This window comes from Festucalex cinctus, chromosome 1 (genome assembly GCF_051991245.1).
Source record: "Festucalex cinctus isolate MCC-2025b chromosome 1, RoL_Fcin_1.0, whole genome shotgun sequence".
Lineage (NCBI taxonomy): Eukaryota > Metazoa > Chordata > Actinopteri > Syngnathiformes > Syngnathidae > Festucalex > Festucalex cinctus.
Window position 1 is genome coordinate 54,341,430 of NC_135411.1, and position 26,770 is coordinate 54,368,199.

A 26,770-nucleotide genomic window follows, 5' to 3' on the forward strand; every position below is an offset into this window, starting at 1 on the left:
CAGGCCCGATCTGCGTGTAAAGTTTGGTGAGTTTTCGTTCATGTTTAGTGCCTCAAAAATGTGGTTGTTTGCGGAAAAGAATAATAACAAAGAAAAAGAAGAAGAAGAAGAATAATAACTAGAGCTGCGAGCAGCTATAAAGGGCCCTCGCAACCCGGGCCACGTTGGGGTATATGCAAGTCGGGGGACTTGCACGTTGGGGTACTGTTAAATAGACAAGGACCATGGAAAATAGAAATGCATTTGCCGTGCCTTGTGTGTAAAAAGGTGCAGTAAAAGGCCAAAAATGATGCACAATTCCCAAAATAAATTCAAAAGTGTGGACTTTCTGATGTGTGTGCAAAGTTTCATGAAAAGTCGCTCGTTTGATATTCAAAACCAGCATCTGTTTATTTGAAAACATTGCATGGCACAGAGATGGTGTGTGATCAAATAAAAAGCTTTTTGATGACTCTTAATGTGGTGTCGCTGTGCAACACATATGTATTCATGACATAGTGAAGTATTGTGACAGTTTTGTAGGGTCCAGCAAACAGTAAATGTGTGACAGTTATTCAAGAAAAAATGTAGCTTTGAAGCAGGCTAACCAATGACATCATCTAAAGGGGAAAAAAGCACATGAGCAAGCATAGGTATAAGTAGAGGAGAAAAAGAGATGAAAGAAGTGCGAGAGATGGAACAGGAGAGGAATGCAGCTGTTTATGTATAGCTGTTGTAACAGGACAGATTAAATAACACTTTAACCTGGGGTTAACAGCGCCCTAGGACAGATAAACTCTTTAGTGTAAAAGTTTTCTGGGACAGATGAATCCCTTGGGGTCAAAGAGTTTGGGTTAGCACATAGTCTGTCTTAGGATAATGTAACCTCCATGGATGAATTAGTCCTAGGACGCTTTGACCTGCGGGCTAAAACTTCAGGGGGGTTAACCTGTCCTGTTATATTGTGATCATCGTCTTCGTGCATGTCCTCAGTGGCTTCTTCTGTCTGTGTGGCAGCATTTGATACATCTGTAGAACAAAAAAGAATGAAGAATCATGTTAGATCTGTGAAGTTTGGTTGTCTTAGGTGTAGTTTACAGAACAGTCGTGTGCATATTTTTAGCATGGTAGTGTCTTAATACAAATGCATATTATGTAATGCACTGTATATGGATATTACAGACGTAATATTTGACGGTGATCTTATATTCATAGTTTTTGCCCGTTAATAAATAATATAGCTAGTAAGTAATAAGACACGCAAAAATGGTATAGTTGAATCCTCTGGGTCAAAAAGCAATGTTTTAGGATTGTGTGATGAAATGATGAATAAAAGTAAGGATACGACAGGTACATAAATGGTTATATATACACACGGACATATATATTTATACAGTATAACAGTGCCGCATGTATTGGTTTTAAGGAAAGAGTTGAAAAGCAGTGTTCAGAAAAAAGCATAAGACGCACAAAGTACCATTTCACTACATGTAATAAGTTGTCAAGTAGACATGTGAATTAAGTGGTTAAGATAGTGGCTACTGTGCAAGTAAGCTTCAATTGTCTCTAAAAGGTTAGCATATGTGTTCTACATGATATCAATGGCTAGACGTGCTCGTGGAGAAACATTACAAACAGAAAAACACACTAAAGGTGCCTTTAACAAACCTGTTAATAAATGAGAACTTAATACATATATGTATGGCATACTGTATATGATTGAGAAAGTTGTCCTGTTTAATTTATGTATTGTATACTTACGGAAAAAAGTTGGCAATCTTTGCGTATGGAGATGATTAGAGGGTCTTTATCAAAAGAGAATTTGCTTGTTGATTTGTTCATGTTCTGTAGAAAAGCAAAGGAGTAGAAATAAATACAGTATCATACTTCATAAACATACAAGAAATTTGTAGCTGTATTAACCATTGTTGGTATTTGAAGTGATAATTTAGGAATAGAAGTGTAGTGATTGCAGAATTTATAGAGTGCTTACCTTGTATGACTTTGTAGATGGAAATGTCTTTTGTTGAAAGAGCTCTTTGTTGTCTACTATATATGCAAGGACAAGCATAAGTAGGTGTGGTTATGAAGTACTTGACCATTGAAATAAAGCAGTGGTATCAAATGTATGGACCGTGGTTTGGCTCAGGCCTGCAAAGGGGTTTAATGTGGCACAAGAGATAATCTTGTAAGGTACAAAAAATAATAATAATATAATAGGTATGCCTCTGAGTTTTCACAAATCTAGGTCAAGTCAAGTCATCTTTAGTTATTTTGCGCTTGAATCATCCAATCGGAAATGCTCCATAAAAAATGTATAGAGGGTGCGATTTATTGCAAATTGCACAAGAAATCTCTAAAAATTCATGTTAATGACAAGTCTGATGTGTGTGCAAAGTTTCACGAGTTTTCACACATGTATAGATAAAAAAAAACAAAGCAGCACTTTACTTGGCAACCAATGCATCGCTATAGCAGCAGCGTGCGACAAAATAAAAAACTTTCGATAAATTTGCATCTTAAACATCTTAAGATGAAACACACCAAGTTTGAACACGGTCGGATGAATTTTGTAGGAGGAGTTAAAATATGACCCCTAAAAAAGGCCACAAAAAAAGTCTACAAATCCCATCATAAATCAAAATGGCGGACTTCCTGTTTGGTTTAGCACATGGTTCCAAGAGACTTTTTTGTACATCGTGGGCTCTTATGTATGCCTCTAAATTATCATAGCGCTAGGTGAAACGTACAACCGGGAATGCTTCGTTAAAGAGGAGTTTTTTAGCTCAAAATGTGATGCCCGGCCCCTACGGGACTTCCTGTTGGGTTTAGCACATGGCACCAAGAGACTTTTTTGTACATCGTGGGCTGTTACATTTGTCTCCAAATTTTCGTAGCTCTAGCTGCTTCGTACAACTGGGAATGCTTCATTAAGAAGTAATTTTTTCCTTTGCAAACTGTGCATGCCACGGCAACAGCGTGCGACAAAATAAAAAGCTTTCAATAACTTTTCATCTTCAACATCTTAAGATGAATCACACCAAGTTTGGAGATGATCGGATAAACTCTGTAGGAGGAGTTCGTTAAAATAAGACCCCTATGAAATGGCCCAAAAAATGGCAACACGTTCCAAAGTAAATCAAAATGGCGGACTTCCTGTTCGGTTTAGCATATGGTTCAAAAAGAGTTTTTTGTACCTTGAGGGCTGTTACATATGTCTTCAAATATTGGTAACTCTAGGTGAAATGTACAGCCGGGAATGCTTCATTAAGTTAGAATTTTGAAACACAAAATTTGATGCCTCGCCTCTGGCGGACTTCCTGTTAGGTTTAGCATATGGCACCAACAGGCTTTTTTGTAGATCATAGTCTGTTACATATGTGTACCAATTTTCGTAGCCCTAGATTAAACGTACCACCGGCAATGCTTCGTTAAGTAAGAATTTTGAAACTGTAAATTTGATGCCCCGCCACCGTCATATAGTATGTCAAAAACTTTAGATTTTTTACCATGATGTTGTCCCAGGTGTTGAGATGGTACAGCCCAAGTTTGAAGTCAATCGGGTTAACCGTGTAGGAGAAGCGGGCAAAAGTATGACCCCTGTAAATGTGCAAAAATGGGCCAAAATTGGACATTCAAATACTCATACCTCACTTCCTGTCTATTTTAGGGTACACATATCAAAGAGGTTTTTGTTCATCTGGATGTGCTACAGGTGCCACACAATTTTCGTAGCCATAGGACAATCGTAGCGGGACAGGGATCCGTTAAACCTATGTAGGTGGCGCTACAGAGCCATTTTTCTGTTATCATGTATGGCGACTTTAAAATATCAAATTTTTCGCCAGACCCGATCTGCGTGTAAAGTTTGGTGAGTTTTCGTTCATGTTTAGTGCCTCAAAAATGTGGTTGTTTGCGGAAAAGAATAATAACAAAGAAGAAGAAGAAGAATAACTAGAGCTGCGAGCAGCTATAAAGGGCCCTCGCAACCCGTGCCACGTTGGGGTATTTGCACGTCGGGGTACTGGCACGTTAGGGTACTGTTTCATAAGAAACCGTCTAAATTGTAAATGTTTTGCCATGCTTTTTGTGTTTGTTCACATTGCTATGGAATGCTTTGTCGAGGTATTCGGCTGATAGGTATGCCTCCCAATATTCACACATCGAGCTGAATCATATAAAAAAAAAAATTCTTTGCAAACAATGCATCGCTACAGCAAAGGCGTGCCACGTTGGGGTACTTGCACGTCGGGGTACTGGCACGTTGGGGTACTGTCAAATAGGACAAGGACCATCTAAAATGTTTTTGACAAGTCTTGTGTGTGCAAAGTTTAATCAAAACGCAAAATATGGTGCGCAATTCCCAAAATAAATTCAAAATGGCGGACTTCCTTTTAGGTTTAGCATACGGCTTCAGAATACTTTTTGTAGGTCTTAAGCTAATAGGTATGCCTCCCAGTTTTCACAAATCTAGGTCAAGTCATCTTTAGTTGTGTATCGCTTGAATCATACAATTGGAAATGCTCCATAAAAATGCATAGAGGGCGCTATTGAGCACAACGTTGGGTTACTTGCACGTCAGGGTACTGGCACGTTGGGGTACTGTTACATGGAACAAGGACCATTTAAAATGTTAGTTTTTTCCATGCCTTGTCTGTGCAAAGTTTAATGAAGAAGGCCAAAAATGATGTATAATTCCCAAAATAAAATCAAAATAGCGGACTTCCTCTTTGGTTTGGCAAATGGCTACATAATACTTTTTTGTAGGTCTAGCATAATCATACAATCGGAAAGGCTTCATAAAAATGTCTAGAGGGCGCTATTTATTGCAAATTGCACAATAAATCTCTGAAAATTCATGTTCATGACAAGTCTGATGTGTTTGCAAAGTTTCATGAGTTTTCATGTGCATAAAAAAAAAAAAAGCAGCACTTGACAACTGTTACATGGAACAAGGACCATTTAAAATGTTAGTTTTTTCCATGCCTTGTCTGTGCAAAGTTGAATGAAAAAGGCCAAAAATGATGTATAATTCCCAAAATAAAATCAAAATAGCGGACTTCCTCTTTGGTTTGGCAAATGGCTACATAATACTTTTTTGTAGGTCTAGCATAATCATACAATCGGAAATGCTTCATAAAAAAGGTCTAGAGGGCGCTATTTATTGCAAATTGCACAATAAATCTCTGAAAATTCATGTTCATGACAAGTCTGATGTGTTTGCAAAGTTCCATGAGTTTTCATGTGTATAAAAAAAAAAAAGCAGCACTTGACAAACAATGCATTGCTATGGCAACAGCGTGTTACAAAATAAAAAACTTTCGATTACTTTGCATCTTAAACATCTTAAGATGAAACACACCAAGTTTGAAGACAGTCGGATAAATTTTGTAGGAGGGGTTCGTTAAAATATGACCCCTGAAAGTTTTTCCTTGCCCGGTTGGAGGGTTAGATCAGGGGATGTCGCAACTTGTTTGTGGTTAAGTGCTACAGAAGTAAATGTGTCTTAACAACCTCATGATTGAATGTGTTTTCAATTCTCTAGGATGTGATTGGATTGTATCAATTAAATGTTCTTATAACTGATTCAGTGAGTAGTAAAAATAGTGTGTCAAGTATAATGACATGAAATATAAGGAATCCAAAAAACAAAACAAGAACCCTTTAAATTACACATTTTGTTCCAGGCTTTATGTGCGTGCATAGTTTGAGTATACACCTAGGTTTAGGCCAGGAGTGTTCAAACCTTTTGCAAAGACCGGGTATGGTAAGGTGAAAATGTGTGGGGCCTAATCAACCATTTAGTTTAGCCTGACATAATTTTTTTACATGCATATGTAAATATATATATGTGGACAAATGTGTACATATGTCTACAAATTTTTGTAGCTCGAGCTGCTTCGTCCAACTGGGAACGCTGCATTAAGAAGGATTTTTTTTTCCTTTGCCAACAGTGCATGCCACGACAACAGCGTGCGACGAAATAAAAAGCTTTCAATAACTTTTCATCGTCAACATCTTAAGATGAATCACACCAAGTTTGAAGATGATCGGATAAACTCTGTAGGAGGAGTTCGTTAAAATAAGACCCCTATGAAATGGCCAAAAAAATGGCAACATGTTCCAAAGTAAATCAAAATGGCAGACTTCCTGTTAGGTTTAGCATATGGTTCAAAAAGAGTTTTTTGTACCTCGAGGGCTGTTACATATGTCTTCAAATTTTGGTCACTCTAGGTGAAACGTACAGCCGGAAATGCTTCATTAAGTAAAAATTTTGAAATGCAAAATTTGATGCCCTGCCTCTGGCGGACTTCCTGTTAGGTTTAGCATATGGCACCAACAGGCTTTTTTGTAGATCATAGTCTGTTACATATGTGTACCAATTTTCGTAGCTCTAGATTAAACGTATAACCGGCAATACTTCAGATGAAACATGCCAAAGAATGAAGACAATCTGATAAGTTTTGTAGAAAATATCAGGCCTATAAAAGGCCCCCAAAAAATGGCTACAAATAGCAAAGTAAATCAAAATGCCGGACTTCCTGTTTGGCTTAGCATATGGTTCTAAAAGACCTTTTTGTACATCGTGGGCTCTTATGTATGCCTCCAAATTATCATTGCGCTAGGTGAAAGGTACAACCGGGAATGCTTCGTTAAAGAGGAGTTTTTTAGCTCAAAAAGTGATGCCCGGCCCTTGCGGGACTTCCTGTTGGGTTTAGCACAAAGCAGCAAGAGACTTTTTTGTACATCGTGGGCTGTTACATATGTCTACAAATTTTCGTAGCTCTAGCTGCTTCGTACAACTGAGAATTCTTCATTAAGAATAATTTTTTTCCTTTGCAAACAAGTGCATGCCACGACAACAGCGTGCAGCGAAATAAAAAGCTTTCAATAACTTTTCATCTTCAACATCTTAAGATGAATCACACCAAGTTTGAAGATGATCGGATAAACTCTGTAAGAGGAGTTCGTTAAAATAGGACCCCTATGAAATGGCCAAAAAAATGGGAACACGTTCCAAAGTAAATCAAAATGGTGGACTTTCTGTTAGGTTTAGCATATGGTTCAAAAAGAGTTTTTTGTACCTTGAGGGCTGTTACATATGTCTTTAAATTTTGGTAACTCTAGGTGAAACGTACAGCCGGGAATGCTTCATTAAGTAAGAATTTTGAAACTCAAAATTTGATGCCCCGCCTCTGGCGGACTTCCTGTTGGGTTTAGCATATGGCACCAACAGACTTTTTTGTAGGTCATAGTCTGTTACATATGTGTACCAATTTTCGTAGCTCTAGGTTAAACATACAACCGGCAATACTACGTTTAGTAAGAGTTTTGAAACTCTAAATTTGATGCCCCACCGCCGTCATATAGTATGTCGAAAACTTTAGATTTTTTACCATGGTGTTGTCCCAGGTCTTGAGATGGTACATCCCAAGTTTGAAGTCAATTGGATTAACCGTGTAGGAGAAGCAGGCAAAGGTATGACCCCTGTAAATGTGCAAAAATTGGCCAAAATTGGACATTTAAATACTCATATCTCACTTCCTGTCTATTTTAGGGTACACACATCAAAGAGGTTTTTGTTCATCTGGATGTGCTACAGGTGCCACACAATTTTCATAGCCGTCGGACAATCGTAGCGGGCCAGGGATCTGTTTAACCTATGTAGGTGGCGCTATGGAGCCATTTTTCTGTTATCACCTATGGCGACTTTAAAATATCAAATTTTTCGCCAGGCCTGACGTGTGTGTAAAGTTTGGTGAGTTTTCGTTCACGTTTAGTGTCTCAAAAATGTGATTGTTTGCGGAAAAGAATAATAACAAATAAAAAGAATAACTAGAGCTGCGAGCAGCTATAAAGGGCCCTCGCAACCCGTGCCACGTTGGGGTATTAGCACGTCGGGTATTATTCGGCTGATAGGTATGCCTCCCAATATTCACACATCTAGCTGAATCATATAAAAAAAAAAATTCTTTGCAAACAATGCATCGCTACAGCAAAGGCGTGCCACGTTGGGGTACTTGCACGTCGGGGTACTGGCACGTTGGGGTACTGTCAAATAGGACAAGGACCATCTAAAATGTTTTTGACAAGCCTTGTGTGTGCAAAGTTTAATCAAAACGCAAAATATGGTGCGCAATTCCCAAAATAAATTCAAAATGGCGGACTTCCTTTTAGGTTTAGCATACGGCTACAGAATACTTTTTGTAGGTCTTAAGCTAATAGGTATGCCTCCCAGTTTTCACAAATCTAGGTCAAGTCATCTTTAGTTGTGTATCGCTTGAATCATACAATTGGAAATGCTCCATAAAAATGCATAGAGGGCGCTATTGAGCACAACGTTGGGTTACTTGCACGTCAGGGTACTGGCACGTTGGGGTACTGTTACATGGAACAAGGACCATTTAAAATGTTAGTTTTTTCCATGCCTTGTCTGTGCAAAGTTTAATGAAGAAGGCCAAAAATGATGTATAATTCCCAAAATAAAATCAAAATAGCGGACTTCCTCTTTGGTTTGGCAAATGGCTACATAATACTTTTTTGTAGGTCTAGCATAATCATACAATCGGAAATGCTTCATAAAAATGTCTAGAGGGCGCTATTTATTGCAAATTGCACAATAAATCTCTGAAAATTCATGTTCATGACAAGTCTGATGTGTTTGCAAAGTTTCATGAGTTTTCATGTGTATAAAAAAAAAAAAAAGCAGCACTTGACAACTGTTACATGGAACAAGGACCATTTAAAATGTTAGTTTTTTCCATGCCTTGTCTGTGCAAAGTTGAATGAAAAAGGCCAAAAATGATGTATAATTCCCAAAATAAAATCAAAATAGCGGACTTCCTCTTTGGTTTGGCAAATGGCTACGTAATACTTTTTTGTAGGTCTAGCATAATCATACAATCGGAAATGCTTCATAAAAAGGTCTAGAGGGCGCTATTTATTGCAAATTGCACAATAAATCTCTGAAAATTCATGTTCATGACAAGTCTGATGTGTTTGCAAACTTCCATGAGTTTTCATGTGTATAAAAAAAAAAAGCAGCACTTGACAAACAATGCATTGCTATGGCAACAGCATGTTACAAAATAAAAAACTTTCGATTACTTTGCATCTTAAACATCTTAAGATGAAACACACCAAGTTTGAAGACAGTCGGATAAATTTTGTAGGAGGGGTTCGTTAAAATATGACCCCTGAAATTTTTTCCTTGCCCGGTTGGAGGGTTAGATCAGGGGATGTCGCAACTTGTTTGTGGTTAAGTGCTACAGAAGTAAATGTGTCTTAACAACCTCATGATTGAATGTGTTTTCAATTCTCTAGGATGTGATTGGATTGTATCAATTAAATGTTCTTATAACTGATTCAGTGAGTAGTAAAAATAGTGTGTCAAGTATAATGACATGAAATATAAGGAATACAAAAAACAAAACAAGAACCCTCTAAATTACACATTTTGTTCCAGGCTTTATGTGCGTGCATAGTTTGAGTATACACCTAGGTTTAGGCCAGGAGTGTTCAAACCTTTTGCAAAGAGGGCCGGGTATGGTAAGGTGAAAATGTGTGGGGCCTAATCAACCATTTAGTTTAGCCTGACATAATTTTTTTACATGCATATGTAAATATATATATGTGGACAAATGTGTACATATGTCTACAAATTTTTGTAGCTCGAGCTGCTTCGTCCAACTGGGAACGCTGCATTAAGAAGGATTTTTTTTTCCTTTGCCAACAGTGCATGCCACGACAACAGCGTGCGACGAAATAAAAAGCTTTCAATAACTTTTCATCGTCAACATCTTAAGATGAATCACACCAAGTTTGAAGATGATCGGATAAACTCTGTAGGAGGAGTTCGTTAAAATAAGACCCCTATGAAATGGCCAAAAAAATGGCAACATGTTCCAAAGTAAATCAAAATGGCAGACTTCCTGTTAGGTTTAGCATATGGTTCAAAAAGAGTTTTTTCTACCTCGAGGGCTGTTACATATGTCTTCAAATTTTGGTCACTCTAGGTGAAACGTACAGCCGGAAATGCTTCATTAAGTAAAAATTTTGAAATGCAAAATTTGATGCCCTGCCTCTGGCGGACTTCCTGTTAGGTTTAGCATATGGCACCAACAGGCTTTTTTGTAGATCATAGTCTGTTACATATGTGTACCAATTTTCGTAGCTCTAGATTAAACGTATAACCGGCAATACTTCAGATGAAACATGCCAAAGAATGAAGACAATCTTTGACAAGTTTTGTAGAAAATATGAGGCCTATAAAAGGCCCCCAAAAAATGGCTACAAATAGCAAAGTAAATCAAAATGCCGGACTTCCTGTTTGGCTTAGCACATGGTTCTAAAAGACTTTTTTGTACATCGTGGGCTCTTATGTATGCCTCCAAATTATCATAGCGCTAGGTGAAAGGTACAACCGGGAATGCTTCGTTAAAGAGGAGTTTTTTAGCTCAAAAAGTGATGCCCGGCCCTTGCGGGACTTCCTGTTGGGTTTAGCACAAAGCAGCAAGAGACTTTTTTGTACATCGTGGGCTGTTACATATGTCTACAAATTTTCGGAGCTCTAGCTGCTTCGTACAACTGAGAATTCTTCATTAAGAAGAATTTTTTTCCTTTGCAAACAAGTGCATGCCACGACAACAGCGTGCAGCGAAATAAAAAGCTTTCAATAACTTTTCATCTTCAACATCTTAAGATGAATCACACCAAGTTTGAAGATGATCGGATAAACTCTGTAAGAGGAGTTCGTTAAAATAGGACCCCTATGAAATGGCCAAAAAAATGGGAACACGTTCCAAAGTAAATCAAAATGGTGGACTTTCTGTTAGGTTTAGCATATGGTTCAAAAAGAGTTTTTTGTACCTTGAGGGCTGTTACATATGTCTTTAAATTTTGGTAACTCTAGGTGAAACGTACAGCCGGGAATGCTTCATTAAGTAAGAATTTTGAAACTCAAAATTTGATGCCCCGCCTCTGGCGGACTTCCTGTTGGGTTTAGCATATGGCACCAACAGACTTTTTTGTAGGTCATAGTCTGTTACATATGTGTACCAATTTTCGTAGCTCTAGGTTAAACATACAACCGGCAATACTACGTTTAGTAAGAGTTTTGAAACTCTAAATTTGATGCCCCACCGCCGTCATATAGTATGTCGAAAACTTTAGATTTTTTACCATGGTGTTGTCCCAGGTCTTGAGATGGTACATCCCAAGTTTGAAGTCAATTGGATTAACCGTGTAGGAGAAGCAGGCAAAAGTATGACCCCTGTAAATGTGCAAAAATTGGCCAAAATTTGACATTTAAATACTCATATCTCACTTCCTGTCTATTTTAGGGTACACACATCAAAGAGGTTTTTGTTCATCTGGATGTGCTACAGGTGCCACACAATTTTCATAGCCGTCGGACAATCGTTGCGGGCCAGGGATCTGTTTAACCTATGTAGGTGGCGCTATGGAGCCATTTTTCTGTTATCACCTATGGCGACTTTAAAATATCAAATTTTTCGCCAGGCCTGACGTGTGTGTAAAGTTTGGTGAGTTTCCGTTCACGTTTAGTGTCTCAAAAATGTGATTGTTTGCGGAAAAGAATAATAACAAATAAAAAGAAGAATAATAAGAATTCCTTGAAAAACAATAGGGACCTCGCAGCGGTCGCTGCTCGGGCCCTAATAATAAGAATTCCTTGAAAAACAATAGGGACCTCGCAGCGGTCGCTGCTCGGGCCCTAATAATAAGAATTCCTTCAGGAACAATAGGGACCTCGCAGCGGTCGCTGCTCGGGCCCTAACTAGAGCTGCGAGCAGCTATAAAGGGCCCTCGCAACCTGGGCCACGTTGGGGTACTTGCACGTCGGGGTACTGGCACGTTGGGGTACTGTCAAATCGGACAAGGACCATCTAAAATGTTTTTGACAAGCTTGTGAGTGCAAAAGGCCAAAGATGGTGTGCAATTCCCAAAATAAATTCAAAATGGCGGACTTCCTTTTAGGTTTAGCATACGGCTACAGAATACTTTTTGTAGGTCTTAAGCTAATAGGTATGCCTCCCAGTTTTCACAAATCTAGGTCAAGTCATCTTTAGTTGTGTATCGCTTGAATCATACAATTGGAAATGCTCCATAAAAATGCATAGAGGGCGCTATTGAGCACAACGTTGGGTTACTTGCACGTCAGGGTACTGGCATGTTGGGGTACTGTTACATGGAACAAGGACCATTTAAAATGTTAGTTTTTTCCATGCCTTGTCTGTGCAAAGTTTAATGAAAGAGGCCAAAAATGATGTATAATTCCCAAAATAAAATCAAAATAGCGGACTTCCTCTTTGGTTTGGCAAATGGCTACATCATACTTTTTTGTAGGTCTAGCATAATCATACAATCGGAAATGCTTCATAAAAATGTCTAGAGGGCGCTATTTATTGCAAATTGCACAATAAATCTCTGAAAATTCATGTTCATGACAAGTCTGATGTGTTTGCAAAGTTTCATGAGTTTTTTAATGTGTATAAAAAAAAAAAAAAAAGCAGCACTTGACAAACAATGCTGATAGGGGTCTGTCCTAATTTTCACAAATCTAGCAGAATCATACAATCGGAAATACTTCATAAAAATGTCTAGAGGGCGCTATTTATTGCAAATTGCACAATAAATCTTAAAAAATTCATGTTCATGACAAGTCTGATGTGTTTGCAAAGTTTCATGAGTTTTCACACATGTATAGATAAAAAAACAAAGCAGCACTTTACTTGGCAAACAATGCATCGCTATAGCAGCAGCGTGCGACAAAATAAAAAACTTTCGATAACTTTGCATCTTAAACATCTTAAGATGAAACACACCAAGTTTGAAGACGGTCGGATGAACTTTGTACGAGGAGTTCGTTAAAATATGACCCCTGAAAAAGGCCACAAAAAATGGCAACAAATCCCATCGTAAATCAAAATGGCAGACTTCCTGTTTGGTTTAGCACATGGTTCCAAGAGACCTTTTTGTACATCGTGGGCTCTTATGTATGCCTGCAAATTATCATCGCGCTAGGTGAAACGTACAACCGGGAATGCTTCGTTAAAGAGGAGTTTTCTAGCTCAAAATGTGATGCCCGGCCCCTGGGGGACTTCCTGTTGGGTTTAGCACATGGCACCAAGAGACTTTTTTGTACATTGTGGGCTGTTACAAATGTCTACAAATTTTTGTAGCTCTAGCTACTTCGTACAACTGGGAATGCTTCATTAAGAAGGATTTTTTTCCTTTGCAAAAAGTGCATGCCACAACAACAGCGTGCGAAGAAATAAAGAGCTTTCAATAACTTTTCATCCTCAACATCTTAAGATGAGTCACACCAAGTTTGAAGATGATCGGATAAACTCTGTAGGAGGAGTTCGTTAAAATATGACCCCTATGAAATGGCCCAAAAAATGGCAACACATTCCAAAGTAAATCAAAATGGCGGACGTCCTGTTAGGTTTAGCATATGGTTCAAAAAGAGTTTTTTGTACCTCGAGGGCTGTTATATACCTCTACAAATTTTGGTAACTCTAGGTGAAACGTACAGCCGGGTATGCTTTGTTAAAGAGGAGTTTTTTAGCTCAAAATGTGATGCCCGGCCGCTGGGGGACTTCCTGTTGGGTTTAGCACAGGGCACCAAGAGACTTTTTTGTACATCTTGGGCTGTTACATATGTCTACAAATTTTCGTAGCTCTCGCTGCTTCGTACAAATGGGAATGCTTCTTTAAGGATATTTTTTTCCTTTGCAAACAGTGCATGCCATGACAACAGCGTGCGACGAAATACAAAGCTTTCAATAACTTTTCATCTTCAACATCTTAAGATGAATCACACCAAGTTTGAAGATGATCGGATAAACACTGTAGGAGGAGTTCGTTAAAATAAGACCCCAATGAAATGGCCAAAAAAATGGCAACACGTTCCAAAATAAATCAAAATGGCGGACTTCCTGTGAGGTTTAGCATATGGTTCAAAAAGAGTTTTTTGTAGGTCATAGCCTGTTACATATGTGTACCAATTTTCGTAGCTCTAGATTAAACGTACAACCGGCAATGCTTCGTGAAGTAAGAATTTTTAAACTCTAAATTTGATGCGTCGCCGCCGTCATATAGTATATCAAAAACTTTAGATTTTTTACAATGATGTTGTCCCAGGTGTTGAGATGGTCCATCCCAACTTTGAAGTCAATCAGGTTAACCGTGTAGGAGAAGCGGGCAAAAGTATGACCCCTGTAAATGTGCAAAACTGGGCCAAAATTGGACATTCAGATGATCATACCTCACTTTCTGTCTATTTTAGGGTACACACATCAAAGAGGTTTTTGTTCATCTGGATGTGCTACGGGTGCCACACAATTTTCGTCGCCATAGGACAATCGTAGCGGGACAGGGATCCGTTTAACCTATGTAGGTGGCGCTATGGAGCCATTTTTCTGTTATCATGTATGCCGACTTTAAAATATCAAATTTTTCGCCAGGCCTGATGTGCGTGTAAAGTTTGGTGAGTTTTCGTTCACGTTTAGCGTCTCAAAAATGCGATTGTTTGCGGAGAAGAATAATAATAAGAATAATAATAATAACTAGAGCTGCGAGCAGCTATAAAGGGCCCTCGCAACCCGGGCCACGTTGGGGTACTTGCACGTCGGGGTACTGGCACGTTAGGGTACTGTCAAATAGGACAAGACCATCTAAAATGTTTTTGACAAGCCTTGTGTGTGCAAAGTTTAATCAAAACGCAAAATATGGTGTGCAATTCCCAAAATAAATTCAAAATGGTGGACTTCCTTTTAGGTTTAGCATACGGCTACAGAATACCTTTTGTAGGTCTTAAGCTAATAGGTATGCCTCCCAGTTTTCATAAATCTTGGTCAAGTCATCTTTAGTTGTGTATCGCTTGAATCATACAATTGGAAATGCTCCATAAAAATGCATAGAGGGCGCTATTGAGCACAACGTTGGGTTACTTGCACGTCAGGGTACTGGCACGTTGGGGTACTGTTACCTGGAACAAGGACCATTTAAAATGTTAGTTTTTTCCATGGCTTGTCTGTGCAAAGTTTAATGAGAAAGGCCAAAAATGATGTATAATTCCCAAAATAAAATCAAAATAGCGGACTTCCTCTTTGGTTTGGCAAATGGCTACATAATACTTTTTTGTAGGTCTAGCATAATCATACAATCGGAAATGCTTCATAAAAATGTCTAGAGGGCGCTATTTATTGCAAATTGCACAATAAATCTCTAAAAATTCATGTTCATGACAAGTCTGATGTGTTTGCAAAGTTTCATGAGTTTTCATGTGTATAAAAAAAAAAAAAAAACAGCACTTGACAACTATTACATGGAACAAGGACCATTTAAAATGTTCGTTTTTTCCATGCCTTGTCTGTGCAAAGTTTAATGAAAAAGGCCAAAAATTATGTATAATTTCCAAAATAAAATCAAAATAGCGGACTTCCTCTTTGGTTTGGCAAATGGCTACATAATACTTTTTTGTAGGTCTAGCATAATCATACAATCGGAAAGGCTTCATAAAAATGTCTAGAGGGCGCTATTTATTGCAAATTGCACAATAAATCTCTGAAAATTCATGTTCATGACGAGTCTGATGTGTTTGCAAAGTTTCATGAGTTTTCATGTGTATAAAAAAAAAAAAGCAGCACTTGACAAACAATGCATTGCTATGGCAACAGCGTGTTACAAAATAAAAAACTTTCGATTACTTTGCATCTTAAACATCTTAAGATGAAACACACCAAGTTTGAAGACAGTCGGATAAATTTTGTAGGAGGGGTTCGTTAAAATATGACCCCTGAAAAAGGCCACAAAAAATGGCAACAAATCCCATCATAAATCAAAATGGCAGACTTCCTGTTTGGTTTAGCACATGGTTCCAAGAGACTTTTTTGTACATCGTGGGCTCTTATGTATGCCTGCAAATTATCATAGCGCTAGGTGAAACGTACAACCGGGAATGCTTCGTTAAAGAGGAGTTTTTTAGCTCAAAATGTGATGCCCGGCCCCTGGGGGACTTCCTGTTAGGTTAAGCACATGGCACCAAGAGACTTTTTTGTACATCCTGGACTGTTACATATGTCTACAATTTTTCGTCGCTCTAGCTGTTTCGTACAACTGGGAATGCTTCATTAATAAGATTTTTTTTCCTTTGCAAAAAGTGCATGCCACGACAACAGCGTGTGACGAAATAAAAAACTTTCAATCACTTTTCATTTTCAACATCTTAAGATGAATCACACCAAGTTTGAAGATGATCGGATAAACTCTGTAGGAGGAGTTTGTTAAAATATGACCCCTATGAAATGGCCCAAAAAAATGGCAACACATTCCAAAGTAAATCAAAATGGCGGACGTCCTGTTAGGTTTAGCCTATGGTTCTAAAAGAGTTTTTTGTACCTCGAGGGCTGTTATATACCTCTCCAAATTTGGTAACTCTATGTGAAACGTACAGCCGGGTATGCTTTGTTAAAGAGGAGTTTTTTTAGCTCAAAATGTGATGCCCGGCCCCTGGGGGACTTCCTGTTGGGTTTAGCACAGGGCACCAAGAGACTTTTTTGTACATCTTGGGCTGTTACATATGTCTACAAATTTTCGTAGCTCTAGCTGCTTCGTACAAATGGGAATGCTTCATTAATAAGATTTTTTTTCCTTTGCAAAAAGTGCATGCCACGACAACAGCGTGTGACGAAATAAAAAACTTTCAATCACTTTTCATTTTCAACATCTTAAGATGAATCACACCAAGTTTGAAGATGATCGGATAAACTCTGTAGGAGGAGTTTGTTAAAATATGACCCCTATGAAATGGCCCAAAAAAATGGCAACACATTCCAAAGTAAATCAAAATGGCGGACGTCCTGTTAGGTTTAGCCTATGGTTCTAAAAGAGTTTTTTGTACCTCGAGGGCTGTTATATACCTCTACAAATTTTGGTAACTCTATGTGAAACGTACAGCCGGGTATGCTTTGTTAAAGAGGAGTTTTTTAGCTCAAAATGTGATGCCCGGCCCCTGGGGGACTTCCTGTTGGGTTTAGCACAGGGCACCAAGAGACTTTTTTGTACATCTTGGGCTGTTACATATGTCTACAAATTTTCGTAGCTCTAGCTGCTTCGTACAAATGGGAATGCTTCTTTAAGGATATTTTTTTCCCTTTAAAAACAGTGCATGCCATGACAACAGTGTGCGACGAAATACAAAGCTTTCAATAACTTTTCATCTTCAACATCTTAAGATGAATCACACCAAGTTTGAAGATGATCGGATAAACACTGTAGGAGGAGTTCGTTAAAATAAGACCCCAATGAAATGGCCAAAAAAATGGCAACACGTTCCAAAATAAATCAAAATGGTGGACTTCCTGTTAGGTTTAGCATATGGTTCAAAAAGAGTTTTTTGTAGGTCATAGCCTGTTACATATGTGTACCAATTTTCGTAGCTCTAGATTAAACGTACAACCGGCAATGCTTCGTGAAGTAAGAATTTTTAAACTCTAAATTTGATGCGCCACCACCGTCATATAGTATATCAAAAACTTTTCATTTTTCACAATGATGTTGTCCCAGGTGTTGAGATGGTACATCCCAAGTTTGAAGTCAATCGGGTTAACCGTGTAGGAGAAGCGGGCAAAAGTATGACCCCTGTAAATGTGCAAAAATTGGCAAAAATTGGACATTTAAATACTCATACCTCACTTTCTGTCTATTTTAGGGTACACACTTCAAAGAGGTTTTTGTTCATTGGGATGTGCTACAGGTGCCACACAATTTTCATAGCCGTCGGACAATCGTAGCGGGACAGGGATCCGTTTAACCTATGTAGGGGGCGCTAAGGAGCCATTTTTCTGTTATCATGTATGGCGACTTTAAAATATAAAATTTTTCGCCAGGCCTGATGTGCGTGTAAAGTTTGGTGAGTTTTCGTTCACGTTTAGTGTCTCAAAAATGCGATTGTTTGCGGAGAAGAAAAAGAAGAATAATAAGAAGAATTCCTACAAAAACAATAGGGCCTCGCAGCGGCACCGCCGCCGCCGCTGCTCGGGCCCTAATAATAATAATAATAATAATAAGAATTCCTACAAAAACAATAGGGCCTCGCAGCGGCACCGCCGCCGCCGCTGCTCGGGCCCTAACTAGAGCTGCGAGCAGCTATAAAGGGCCCTCGCAACCCGGGCCACGTTGGGGTATTTGCACGTCGGGGTACTGGCATGTTGGGGTACTGTCAAATAGGAAACCATCTAAATTTTAAACGTTTTTGCCATGCTTTGTGTTTGTAAAGTTTCATGGAAAGGCCAAAAATGATGCACAATTAACAAAATAAAATCAAAATGGATTGGCACATGGCTATATAGAATACTTTTTGAATATATTAGGCATGCCTGCCAATATTCACACATCTAGCTGAATCATATAATCGGAAAGACTTAATAAAAATGTCTAGAGGGCGCTATTGAAGCATTTATTGCAAATTTAATAAGAAATCTCTAAAATATTCATGCTTATGACAAGCCTGATGTGTGTGTAAAGTTTCATGAGTTTTTGCACATGTTTAGACCCAAAAAAAAAAAGCAGCATTTTACTTGGCAAACAATGCATCGCCATGAAACGGCGTGCGACAAAATAAATAACTTTCGATAACTTTGTATCTTAAACATCTTAAGATGAAGCACACCAAGTTTGAAGACAGTCGGATAAATTTTGTAGGAGGAGTTCGTTAAAATATGACCCCTAAAAAAGGCCACAAAAAATGGCTACAAATCCCAACGTAAATCAAAATGGCGGACTTCCTGTTTGGTTTAGCAGATGGTTCCAAGAGACTTTTTTGTACATCGTGGGCTCTTATGTATGCCTCTAAATTATCATAGCGCTAGGTGAAACGTACAACGGGGAATACTTCGTTAAAGAGGAGTTTTTTACCTCAAAATGTGATGACCGGCCCCTACGGGACTTCCTGTTGGGTTTAGCACATGGCACCAAGAGACTTTTTTGTACATCGTGGGCTGTTAAATTTGTCTCCAAATTTTCGTAGCTCTAGCTGCTTCGTACAACTGGGAATGCTTCATTAAGAGGGAATTTTTTCCTTTGCAAACTGTGCATGCCACGGCAACAGCGTGCGACGAAATAAAAAGCTTTCAATAACTTTTCATCTTCAACATTTTAAGATGAATCACACCAAGTTTGGAGATGATCGGATAAACTCTGTAGGAGGAGTTCGTTAAAATAAGACCCCTATGAAATGGCCCAAAAAATGGCAACACGTTCCAAAGCAAATCAAAATGGCGGACTTCCTGTTCGGTTTAGCATATGGTTCAAAAAGAGTTTTTTGTACCTTGAGGGCTGTTACATATGTCTTCAAATGTTGGTAACTCTAGGTGAAATGTACAGCCGGGAATGCTTCATTAAATAAGAATTTTGAAACACAAAATTTGATGCCTCGCCTCTGGCGGACTTCCTGTTAGGTTTAGCATATGGCACCAACAGGCTTTTTTGTAGATCATAGTCTGTTACATATGTGTACCAATTTTCATGGCTCTCAATTAAACGTACCACCGGCAATGCTTTGTTAAGTAAGAATTTTTAAACTGTAAATTTGATGCCCCGCCACCGTCATATAGTATGTCAAAAACTTTTGATTTTTTACCATGATGTTGTCCCAGGTGTTGAGATGGTACAGCCCAAGTTTGAAGTCAATCGGGTTAACCGTGTAGGAGAAGCGGGCAAAAGTATGACCCCTGTAAATGTGCAAAAATGGGCCAAAATTGGACATTCAAATACTCATACCTCACTTCCTGTCTATTTTAGGGTACACATATCAAAGAGGTTTTTGTTCATCTGGATGTGCTACAGGTGCCACACAATTTTCGTAGCCATAGGACAATCGTAGCGGGACAGGGATCCGTTTAACCTATGTAGGTGGCGCTACAGAGCCATTTTTCTGTTATCATGTATGGCGACTTTAAAATATCAAATTTTTCGCCAGACCCGATCTGCGTGTAAAGTTTGGTGAGTTTTCGTTCATGTTTAGTGCCTCAAAAATGTGGTTGTTTGCGGAAAAGAATAATAACAAAGAAAAAGAAGAAGAAGAAGAAGAATAATAACTAGAGCTGCGAGCAGCTATAAAGGGCCCTCGCAACCCGTGCCACGTTGGGGTATTTGCACGTCGGGGTACTGGCACGTTAGGGTACTGTTTCATAAGAAACCGTCTAAATTGTAAATGTTTTGCCATGCTTTTTGTGTTTGTTCACATTGCTATGGAATGCTTTGTCGAGGTATTCGGCTGATAGGTATGCCTCCCAATATTCACACATCTAGCTGAATCATATAAAAAAAAAATTCTTTGCAAACAATGCATCGCTACAGCAAAGGCGTGCCACGTTGGGGTACTTGCACGTCGGGGTACTGGCACGTTGGGGTACTGTCAAATAGGACAAGGACCATCTAAAATGTTTTTGACAAGCCTTGTGTGTGCAAAGTTTAATCAAAACGCAAAATATGGTGCGCAATTCCCAAAATAAATTCAAAATGGCGGACTTCCTTTTAGGTTTAGCATACGGCTACAGAATACTTTTTGTAGGTCTTAAGCTAATAGGTATGCCTCCCAGTTTTCACAAATCTAGGTCAAGTCATCTTTAGTTGTGTATCGCTTGAATCATACAATTGGAAATGCTCCATAAAAATGCATAGAGGGCGCTATTGAGCACAACGTTGGGTTACTTGCACGTCAGGGTACTGGCACGTTGGGGTACTGTTCCATGGAACAAGGACCATTTAAAATGTTAGTTTTTTCCATGCCTTGTCTGTGCAAAGTTTAATGAAGAAGGCCAAAAATGATGTATAATTCCCAAAATAAAATCAAAATAGCGGACTTCCTCTTTGGTTTGGCAAATGGCTACATAATACTTTTTTGTAGGTCTAGCATAATCATACAATCGGAAATGCTTCATAAAAATGTCTAGAGGGCGCTATTTATTGCAAATTGCACAATAAATCTCTGAAAATTCATGTTCATGACAAGTCTGATGTGTTTGCAAAGTTTCATGAGTTTTCATGTGTATAAAAAAAAAAAAAAAGCAGCACTTGACAACTGTTACATGGAACAAGGACCATTTAAAATGTTAGTTTTTTCCATGCCTTGTCTTTGCAAAGTTGAATGAAAAAGGCCAAAAATGATGTATAATTCCCAAAATAAAATCAAAATAGCGGACTTCCTCTTTGGTTTGGCAAATGGCTACATAATACTTTTTTGTAGGTCTAGCATAATCATACAATCGGAAATGCTTCATAAAAAGGTCTAGAGGGCGCTATTTATTGCAAATTGCACAATAAATCTCTGAAAATTCATGTTCATGACAAGTCTGATGTGTTTGCAAAGTTCCATGAGTTTTCATGTGTATAAAAAAAAAAAGCAGCACTTGACAAACAATGCATTGCTATGGCAACAGCGTGTTACAAAATAAAAAACTTTTGATTACTTTGCATCTTAAACATCTTAAGATGAAACACACCAAGTTTGAAGACAGTCGGATAAATTTTGTAGGAGGGGTTCGTTAAAATATGACCCCTGAAAGTTTTTCCTTGCCCGGTTGGAGGGTTAGATCAGGGGATGTCGCAACTTGTTTGTGGTTAAGTGCTACAGAAGTAAATGTGTCTTAACAACCTCATGATTGAATGTGTTTTCAATTCTCTAGGATGTGATTGGATTGTATCAATTAAATGTTCTTATAACTGATTCAGTGAGTAGTAAAAATAGTGTGTCAAGTATAATGACATGAAATATAAGGAATACAAAAAACAAAACAAGAACCCTCTAAATTACACATTTTGTTCCAGGCTTTATATGCGTGCATAGTTTGAGTATACACCTAGGTTTAGGCCAGGAGTGTTCAAACCTTTTGCAAAGAGGGCCGGGTATGGTAAGGTGAAAATGTGTGGGGCCTAATCAACCATTTAGTTTAGCCTGACATAATTTTTTTACATGCATATGTAAATATATATATGTGGACAAATGTGTACATATGTCTACAAATTTTTGTAGCTCGAGCTGCTTCATCCAACTGGGAACGCTGCATTAAGAAGGATTTTTTTTTTCCTTTGCCAACAGTGCATGCCACGACAACAGCGTGCGACGAAATAAAAAGCTTTCAATAACTTTTCATCGTCAACATCTTAAGATGAATCACACCAAGTTTGAAGATGATCGGATAAACTCTGTAGGAGGAGTTCGTTAAAATAAGACCCCTATGAAATGGCCAAAAAAATGGCAACATGTTCCAAAGTAAATCAAAATGGCAGACTTCCTGTTAGGTTTAGCATATGGTTCAAAAAGAGTTTTTTCTACCTCGAGGGCTGTTACATATGTCTTCAAATTTTGGTCACTCTAGGTGAAACGTACAGCCGGAAATGCTTCATTAAGTAAAAATTTTGAAATGCAAAATTTGATGCCCTGCCTCTGGCGGACTTCCTGTTAGGTTTAGCATATGGCACCAACAGGCTTTTTTGTAGATCATAGTCTGTTACATATGTGTACCAATTTTCGTAGCTCTAGATTAAACGTATAACCGGCAATACTTCAGATGAAACATGCCAAAGAATGAAGACAATCTTTGACAAGTTTTGTAGAAAATATGAGGCCTATAAAAGGCCCCCAAAAAATGGCTACAAATAGCAAAGTAAATCAAAATGCCGGACTTCCTGTTTGGCTTAGCACATGGTTCTAAAAGACTTTTTTGTACATCGTGGGCTCTTATGTATGCCTCCAAATTATCATAGCGCTAGGTGAAAGGTACAACCGGGAATGCTTCGTTAAAGAGGAGTTTTTTAGCTCAAAAAGTGATGCCCGGCCCTTGCGGGACTTCCTGTTGGGTTTAGCACAAAGCAGCAAGAGACTTTTTTGTACATCGTGGGCTGTTACATATGTCTACAAATTTTCGTAGCTCTAGCTGCTTCGTACAACTGAGAATTCTTCATTAAGAAGAATTTTTTTCCTTTGCAAACAAGTGCATGCCACGACAACAGCGTGCAGCGAAATAAAAAGCTTTCAATAACTTTTCATCTTCAACATCTTAAGATGAATCACACCAAGTTTGAAGATGATCGGATAAACTCTGTAAGAGGAGTTCGTTAAAATAGGACCCCTATGAAATGGCCAAAAAAATGGGAACACGTTCCAAAGTAAATCAAAATGGTGGACTTTCTGTTAGGTTTAGCATATGGTTCAAAAAGAGTTTTTTGTACCTTGAGGGCTGTTACATATGTCTTTAAATTTTGGTAACTCTAGGTGAAACGTACAGCCGGGAATGCTTCATTAAGTAAGAATTTTGAAACTCAAAATTTGATGCCCCGCCTCTGGCGGACTTCCTGTTGGGTTTAGCATATGGCACCAACAGACTTTTTTGTAGGTCATAGTCTGTTACATATGTGTACCAATTTTCGTAGCTCTAGGTTAAACATACAACCGGCAATACTACGTTTAGTAAGAGTTTTGAAACTCTAAATTTGATGCCCCACCGCCGTCATATAGTATGTCGAAAACTTTAGATTTTTTACCATGGTGTTGTCCCAGGTCTTGAGATGGTACATCCCAAGTTTGAAGTCAATTGGATTTACCGTGTAGGAGAAGCAGGCAAAAGTATGACCCCTGTAAATGTGCAAAAATTGGCCAAAATTGGACATTTAAATACTCATATCTCACTTCCTGTCTATTTTAGGGTAGCGCTAGGTGAAACGTACAACCGGGAATGCTTCGTTAAAGAGGAGTTTTTTACCTCAAAATGTGATGACCGGCCCTTACGGGACTTCCTGTTGGGTTTAGCACATGGCACCAATAGACTTTTTTGTACATTGTGGGCTGTTAAATTTGTCTCCAAATTTTCGTAGCTCGAGCTGCTTCGTATAACTGTGAATGCTTCATTAAGAGGGAATTTTTTCCTTTGCAAACTGTGCATGCCACGGCAATAGCGTGCGACGAAATAAAAAGCTTTCAATAACTTTTCATCTTCAACATTTTAAGATGAATCACACCAAGTTTGGAGATGATCGGATAAACTCTGTAGGAGGAGTTCGTTAAAATAAGACCCCTATGAAATGGCCCAAAAAATGGCAACACGTTCCAAAGTAAATCAAAATGGCGGACTTCCTGTTCGGTTTAGCATATGGTTCAAAAAGAGTTTTTTGTACCTTGAGGGCTGTTACATATGTCTTCAAATGTTGGTAACTCTAGGTGAAATGTACAGCCGGGAATGCTTCATTAAATAAGAATTTTGAAACACAAAATTTGATGCCTCGCCTCTGGCGGACTTCCTGTTAGGTTTAGCATATGGTTCAAAAAGAGTTTTTTGTAGATCATAGTCTGTTACATATGTGTACCAATTTTCGTGGCTCTCAATTAAACGTACCACGGCAATGCTTTGTTAAGTAAGAATTTTGAAACTGTAAATTTGATGCCCCGCCACCGTCATATAGTATGTCAAAAACTTTAGATTTTTTACCATGATGTTGTCCCAGGTGTTGAGATGGTACAGCCCAAGTTTGAAGTCAATCGGGTTAACCGTGTAGGAGAAGCGGGCAAAAGTATGACCCCTGTAAATGTGCAAAAATGGGCCAAAATTGGACATTCAAATACTCATACCTCACTTCCTGTCTATTTTAGGGTACACATATCAAAGAGGTTTTTGTTCATCTGGATGTGCTACAGGTGCCACACAATTTTCGTAGCCATAGGACAATCGTAGCGGGACAGGGATCCGTTAAACCTATGTAGGTGGCGCTACAGAGCCATTTTTCATGTATCATGTATGGCGACTTTAAAATATCAAATTTTTCGCCAGGCCCGATCTCCGTGTAAAGTTTGGTGAGTTTTCGTTCATGTTTAGTGCCTCAAAAATGTGGTTGTTTGCGGAAAAGAATAATAACAAAGAAAAAGAAGAAGAAGAATAATAACTAGAGCTGCGAGCAGCTATAAAGGGCCCTCGCAACCTGGGCCACGTTGGGGTACTTGCACGTCGGGGTACTGGCACGTTGGGGTACTGTCAAATCGGACAAGGACCATCTAAAATGTTTTTGACAAGCTTTGTGAGTGCAAAAGGCCAAAGATGGTGTGTAATTCCCAAAATAAATTCAAAATGGCGGACTTCCTTTTAGGTTTAGCATACGGCTACAGAATACTTTTTGTAGGTCTTAAGCTAATAGGTATGCCTCCCAGTTTTCACAAATCTAGGTCAAGTCATCTTTAGTTGTGTATCGCTTGAATCATACAATTGGAAATGCTCCATAAAAATGCATAGAGGGCGCTATTGAGCACAACGTTGGGTTACTTGCACGTCAGGATACTGGCACGTTGGGGTACTGTTACATGGAACAAGGACCATTTAAAATGTTAGTTTTTTCCATGCCTTGTCTGTGCAAAGTTTAATGAAAGAGGCCAAAAATGATGTATAATTCCCAAAATAAAATCAAAATAGCGGACTTCCTCTTTGGTTTGGCAAATGGCTACATAATACTTTTTTTGTAGGTTTTAGGCTGATAGGGGTCTGTCCTAATTTTCACAAATCGAGCAGAATCATACAATCGGAAATACTTCATAAAAATGTCTAGAGGGCGCTATTTATTGCAAATTGCACAATAAATCTCTAAAAATTAATGTTCATGACAAGTCTGATGTGTTTGCAAAGTTTCATGAGTTTTCACACATGTATAGATAAAAAAACAAAGCAGCACTTTACTTGGCAAACAATGCATCGCTATAGCAGCAGCGTGCGACAAAATAAAAAACTTTCGATAACTTTGCATCTTAAACATCTTAAGATGAAACACACCAAGTTTGAAGACGGTCGTATGAACTTTGTACGAGGAGTTCGTTAAAATATGACCCCTGAAAAAGGCCACAAAAAATGGCAACAAATCCCATCGTAAATCAAAATGGCGGACTTCCTGTTTGGTTTAGCACATGGTTCCAAGAGACTTTTTTGTACATCGTGGGCTCTTATGTATGCCTGCAAATTATCATAGCGCTAGGTGAAACGTACAACCGGGAATGCTTCGTTAAAGAGGAGTTTTCTAGCTCAAAATGTGATGCCCGGCCCCTGGGGGACTTCCTGTTGGGTTTAGCACATGGCACCAAGAGACTTTTTTGTACATTGTGGGCTGTTACATATGTCTACAAATTTTTGTAGCTCTAGCTGCTTCGTACAACTGGGAATGCTTCATTAAGAAGGATTTTTTTCCTTTGCAAAAAGTGCATGCCACGACAACAGCGTGCGACGAAATAAAGAGCTTTCAATAACTTTTCATCCTCAACATCTTAAGATGAGTCACACCAAGTTTGAAGATGATCGGATAAACTCTGTAGGAGGAGTTCGTTAAAATAAGACCCCTACGAAATGGCCCAAAAAATGGCAACACATTCCAAAGTAAATCAAAATGGCGGACGTCCTGTTAGGTTTAGCACATGGTTCAAAAAGAGTTTTTTGTACCTCGAGGGCTGTTATATACCTCTACAAATTTTGGTAACTCTAGGTGAAACGTACAGCCGGGTATGCTTTGTTAAAGAGGAGTTTTTTTTAGCTCAAAATGTGATGCCCGGCCCCTGGGGGACTTCCTGTTGGGTTTAGCACAGGGCACCAAGAGACTTTTTTGTACATCTTGGGCTGTTACATATGTCTACAAATTTTCGTAGCTCTCGCTGCTTCGTACAAATGGGAATGCTTCTTTAAGGATATTTTTTTTCCTTTGCAAACAGTGCATGCCATGACAACAGCGTGCGACGAAA

General features: G+C 38.7%; 1 protein-coding gene and 1 long non-coding RNA gene across 2 annotated transcripts in view; one reads left to right on the forward strand and one right to left on the reverse strand.

Annotated features, from left to right (window-relative positions):
* tmem98 (transmembrane protein 98) overlaps positions 1 to 26,770 on the forward strand; it is a 125,239-nt gene that overhangs the window by 19,399 nt on the left and 79,070 nt on the right. The window lies entirely within an intron of this gene.
* Positions 416 to 2,156, reverse strand: LOC144002478 (uncharacterized). The gene is made up of 3 exons (XR_013278754.1): positions 1,903 to 2,156; positions 1,741 to 1,824; positions 416 to 1,008 (listed from the first exon to the last, which is right to left on the reverse strand). It is a non-coding gene; the product is annotated as an uncharacterized LOC144002478 (long non-coding RNA).